This window comes from Astatotilapia calliptera, chromosome 20 (genome assembly GCF_964374335.1).
Source record: "Astatotilapia calliptera chromosome 20, fAstCal68.1, whole genome shotgun sequence".
NCBI lineage: Eukaryota > Metazoa > Chordata > Actinopteri > Cichliformes > Cichlidae > Astatotilapia > Astatotilapia calliptera.
The window spans coordinates 9,023,602-9,030,037 of record NC_137441.1 but is presented as its reverse complement, the minus strand read 5'-3'; positions in this window follow the sequence as shown (position 1 = coordinate 9,030,037).

Below are 6,436 nucleotides of genomic sequence, written 5' to 3'. Positions count from 1 at the left end.
AATCATAGTTTTATTTATTTATTTTTTTCATATCCTCATGTTTTGTAACTGTACCCTGGAACAGGATATACTCCACTTTAACGTGGGGCTGATTCGAAATTAGGCCACTTGGAAATTTCGTTTTAATTCAGTTTTCACAACACAACACTCTCTTTTTTAGCGTAAGACAAGACCCTACAATATCAGAAACACAACCCCAACAATCAAAGTATCCCCTAAGAGCAAGCACTTGGCAACTGTGGGGAGGAAGAACTCTCTTTTTAACAGAAAAAGATCCCCAGAAGACTGTCCTTAGCCAAGGGCAACATCTGCCATGACTGTTTGTGGTATGGGGGTAAAGAGAAGACAAAAAAGAGGATAACAGAGCATGCTGCAATAATTAAAAATAAAAAATAAAAAATCAATAAAGTTCACACCAATCCTACAATTCTTGCCACTCACAAACAACAGATAAGGACTCATGTTAAATTTCACATACATAAAGGTGCATATCAATGCAACAGCATCGGCAAATTCTTTAAGCTGCTGGCCCTGTCAACACTAACAGAAAACAGGGGGAAAAAACTATATATTACTTATAACACCATAAGAAAGGGATCATTGAGGATCACCTGATCTAGACCAAACTATAAGGTTCATCAGAAAGAAATGTTTTAAGATTATTCTTAAAAGTAGAAAGGCTGTCTTTCTCTTGAACCCAAAATTGGAGCTCTGTTGGACTAATCTGGTAATAATATTTCAGAATTTATATTTAATGTGAAGGATTTTAAATTAAATTCAAAATTTTACAAAAAGCCAGTGAAGAGAAGCTATACGGGAGAACTATGTAGATACGAAGTGTATGCCACGTTTTCAAAAAGATAATTAATTAAATAGTAACGACTATATAACTAGATGGGGATTCACAGTGTAGGTATATGAAAATGTTTAATTCATTTCTAGAAAAAGGAAGTAACTAACTTCAGTATTTTGTAAGTGTGATGTGTTTTAGGCTTACTTACTTACTTCACAGTAACACGTCGTTTGTACTGCGCTAAAAACCAGAGGTACTGTCTTATTAATTATTTAATTACTTGCAGATCAAATTACAATATAATCATCAAATAAAGTGACATACATGCATTCATAGAATGAGTAAAAACTAATGATTTAACTCATTTAAGGAGCTTGGAAAGAAGCCCAGTCACCTTCTTTCCAGTCTTCTTAGACCACCATGACCTGGATGACTGAGAACTACACAGACAATGATTCAACTCCTAACCATCAATAAAAACACGTTCCTTTGTCATTGTGGCATTTGAATATCTTTAATTCCTCTTTTGAATGTTTTCTCACTAATTATGTAAAAAGAAATTTCAGAAACAAATTTCAGAAAAATTTGCATTACCTTTTGCCTTTTAATTAAAACATGTTACACAATTTCAAATGCAAATTCAATCATTTTCATAGCTTATTCAGTATAATGAAAGTTTCTTGTCATGTAAAGCTTTAAGCTTGCCACATTTTGATATCTACACTTTTACCTTTTAGCTACGAACACACATTTTACTCGCCTAATTCTACATAGTTTCGTTTTATTTATAAATACAGAACCAGGTTGAGGGAGGGGCAGCCAGTTTAACACAGGACAAAAGAAACTTTGGAGGACTGGACCCCGCCCACATGATGGCGTAATGGCCTACTGCCGGAATGGCCAACACGTGGCCCAGGGACCACAAACTGTTCACCAAAGGCACCAATTTGGCAGTGAAATCTATATTTAGGTAAATAAAGTGTTTTCTATTCCTTGTGCAATATCAGTATTATGCAGGTGAAAACAGATGAAGCAGGCTGTGTAAATCATAAAGGTGTAAAAACACTGTTGTAATCAAGAGTAGGGTTTTGTAAATAAATAACTCAGAAGACGTTTTGTTCCATGATGGGGTAAGATATTTGGCACTAAAACATGAAATAAATACATAATCTATCCCGGTCAGCCAAAAGTTAAGGTTAAAAGTATTTCTCAATACAGCTGAGACATCTCAGGCTGCACGTCATGTGCATTGTACATGGATTGGTCATTAAACAAGACAAATATATGTTTTAGTTGGACTCCTTAATTCTGAAAAGCTTGTGTTTTTGCCACTACTGAGTCAAACCTCTCAGTGTTCACAAGAAATAACACCATCTGATTTCTGTGGATTTCTCCAAAGGCAGTTTAAGTATAAGCTTTTAAGGTCAATATTTCACAATTGTTTGCAACTAATATCTGTTTAAAATGGACATTATTATGTCATGGTCTTGTCTGACCCAACTTAATTTAAATGACTTTGGATGCCTCTAGCTGGCAGCCACCATGCATCTGCTCCACAGGCTCAAAATCCTAGCTAACGCCAAAAAGTGAAACGACTCTTTACTTTTTCTACTTCAGCGTCAGCCTGTAACAGCTGGCAGCGAATTGCGGGTAATATCAAACGAATTTCATGCTTCCAATTATAATAAAAACACAATATAATGAAGTTGTGCGTTAAACGCCTTTCTTCTTTACTGAGTGACTTATGTTTATGCTTGCGCGGAGGGATACGTGCAGGTGACACTTTTAACGGCTGCCCGGACTCGTTGTTTAAATAGACACTGAGCGCAGTTTGATTAGATGTATCTCATAAAACATCTGCTTCTTTCTTTCTTTCTTTTTGTTTTTGCCATGAATAGTAGTTATTATCAGTTAACTTCCACACAAAGTGGAGTAAACAGTTAAATAAATAAAGAAAATGCAATATATATTTTGTTTTACCAAACAATAGTAAAACTTGCCCCAGTTTTTCTGTGGATTTAGGCTGTCTCATAATCCCAAACTGACTCCATGATGTTGGGATCACTGCTCTGTGGGGACCAGTGCCATCTGTGGCTCTTTGTCTTTCAGTTTACTGATTATTCATCCTGGATCTGGCTGTGTGCATTGAAGTAATGGCAGCTTTAATTTTGCCCACCTCACTTACTGTACTGTTTGTCAGATAAGAATCTAAACATCCAAGAGTGCATTTGCACAGCACTGTGTGTACTAATCAGAGGCAGCTGCTGTAATAAACTGGCTAACAGCTGCTACCTTACACTTAACCCTAACACTTCCTAAGAAGATGAAACTGCTATTTTAATAGAGGAAACTGGTGGTTTTCATACTTTAGGCCAGGGGTGTCCAAGCCTTTTGTCCAATAGTGCCATATTTATTCATGGGGATATCACCCAGGGGCCAATAATCTTTCTCAATCGTTTTTTTCTTTTTGAGGTGTAAACATGTTTTTTTTTTAAAAACAAACAAACAAAAAAAACAACCAGGCATTTTCATTAACACAAGAATAATGGTGACAAAATAAAACTACTTTTGATTCACATATGGACGGTAAAATAACACAAAGGTCAAGCTGTCTGAAATACATGAAACTTCAGTGAAGCTGCTGAATATCAGTGTCTCATGTTAATTGTAATCGATACGTACTTTTCTGTTGTTGTGTGAGTGTATAAAAGTGTTATACACCGATTGGTTGCATCTCATGGTGCTGACAACATGAGGTAAACAAAGAAATTGCACTTTATTAATTCTGTTTGTGGCGGGCCATAAATAATGCATTTGAGGTAGGCACTGGATTTTGGACATGTCTGCTCTAGGCATTTGAGTTTAACAACAAGTCAAAAAAGGGAGCTTGCAGGATATCGATTTCTGTGGATGTGATATAAGGCCAGTTTTAAGAAGAAATAAGATTAAACAAAGAGAAATAGTGATATTTTTACTGAGCACATCTGAAGGGAGATTAAAAAACAGTTTGCACATGGAAACAAAACAAGCAACAACACTGAGACCAGTGTACACAGGCTATAGTTGCCTGTTAACCCTATTTATGTGAAAATAGAGTATATTTGATTAACATAAAAACAAACACTTATTAACATGAACCAGGCCACCCGTAACCCACTTAGGGGGGTTAGATGTTAGATTAATGCTAAATTGAAACTGCATGTATGAAATTCACTTAAAATAACTTAAAACGTGCTCGTGAGGAATGGCTGAGCAGTAAATACAAAAGATGTAGTGGCATCTTTTTATTTCCCTTTTTCCTGATTAATGCAGCGTGGTTATGTAAAGAAAACGTAAAGCTAATAAAAATCAAAATAACTGTAAATCTCAAACTTAAAAGGATCTGAAACAAAATAACTGAGGAAACACCTCTGCATCCGATTACATCCTATTTCAGTTGATTCCTTAGAAGTACAGCTGCCGTGGCCTACTTACCAACATCACCTGATACAGTGAATCTGGAGGGGAGCTGCAGGTCCAGCCTGCGCTCACGGTAACCCGTTCCAAACCAGAGAATGCCATTTAATTACTAAATTGGCTTACAGCAGTGTTTACATGATTGTTCAGAGATAATTATAATAAGCAAAGAGTGGAGAAACATATCTGAAGAGAAACCTCACAGAATATCTTTCCGTCCTCCGTAACAAACCTGACACATTTTCACAGGAACCAGACCAATAAAGACTCCAGATGAGGTCCAAAAGGACCCAGGACCTGTCAAAGCAGAGACTGGTTTGGGTCCAAAGCAAAGGAAATTCATTTTTAATTTGTAACAAAGCTAGGTTACAGTTACTGGGTGTGAAATGTGGAATTGCATTCATTGCATTCTTTTAAATGTCCACCAGGAGGTGATATCTTTGGCTGCAAAAAGCTTTCCAGTCCTATGGAAGTCTATGGGAAAATTGGGACAGGATGGGAAAGCTCAGGCTGAGCAGTTTGGAGACAAAGTTTGGGAAGCAAGGCTTGGACATGTGCAGAGGAGGGATAGTGGATTTATGAATATGAAGCTACCAGGCAGGAAAACCGTGGAGAAGATTCACAGATGTAGTGAAGGAGAACAAGAAGAGGTGTGACGGAGGATGATACTGTTGCAGATCAGTTTAGCAGCTGAAAGAAGAAGCTTCCCTGATACATCTGACTTTACTGTCTTGTCTTTGTTTTACTTCCTGTTCTGAAATCTTGTTTCTGCCCATAGAAACTTTAACTAAGAAATCAGATTATCCATTCTAGTGTTTAACACTGAAAATTGTCCAAGATTCGAGCACTTTCACAATTGAAAGCTGTTCCACCTCCCGCCTTTGTCATGACACTGTGAGAGTGTTTTAACAGAAATGTAGACAAGAATTTAGTCGTCAACACCTGTGGAGCAACTCATGGCATCACTGCATGGGCCACCTATGTATTTATTTTCAATGGGAATTATTATACAGTTTCTCCTGTTCTGTTATCCTGTTACAATGGTGAATGCCTGTATTAACACGGCTGAAGTTTGGAATAATGATGTCATTGTATAAATAACTGTATTCAAGCTTCACACTGCTGTAAACACTATTTTGTAAAAAAAAAAGTTTCTGTTTTTGGCTCTCCATGATATCCCTGAGAGGCAATAGTTCTAATATGGTCATGTAAGCACACATCTTCCCTTCAAAGCTGCTATTTAACAAGGATCCGCACATCAATTAAATTCAATTTTACTTCTATAGCACCAAATTACAATAGATGCCCCAGAGCACTTAATGATGTAATGAAAACACAAGAAAGTAGTTGCTTTTAAGGGATACAGCAGGGAGCCAAAAAGTTTTAAATAAGGATTATTTTGGTCTGTGAACAATACAAAGCTATTCTAGCAGATAAAAATAAAAATATGTTGATAGAATTGAGCATAACACTCGGTGAAAACTCAAGCAAGACATACTGGAGATGAGGGTGACATGTCCTAGTGATCTTCAGTCATATTTTTGTATGCTGTATAGTTTCTGGAACACCACAACACCTTGTTGACCATTTTGCTGCATGTTGCTCTGCACGGTGTTTGACTGGCTGCTATTCGCAGTCAAACGACACATCTCAGGAGGACATGCAGCCAAACGAGAGGAAGCTGTTATTTTTAGTGGGTGGTGAAGCGGTTAGCAAAGGTGCTTCAAAGCAAGAAGGTTCTGGGTTCAAACCTGGGGGACGGCTGAGTTTGGTTGCGTATGCATGTTCTATCTGTGCCTGCGTGGGTTTCCTCTCGGTACTCCTGCTTCCTCCAACAGTCTAAAGACTTGCACGTCAGGTGAATTGGTGATTTTAAATTTGAGTGTGGTTGTCCTGTGTGTAATACAATTCCCACCTAAAGGCAGCTAGGATAAGTCCCAGCGTACATAGAAGAAAATGAGTGAAATAGTAACCTGCTATTTGATTAATAGGCTCTTCTTATTAGTCATAGGTAACGTTTGACACCAGTGGCTTGCGTGAAGTGTAGATGCAGACAGGAAATATGAGCAGGAGGGGGGTGGAAAGGCTTGCATCAAAGACCCCTTGGCCTGATTTGTAAGGGGGTCACATGTGGTTATCTGGCACCATCTTAGACCACCGAGTCTCTGACAAGTTTCACACAGAATA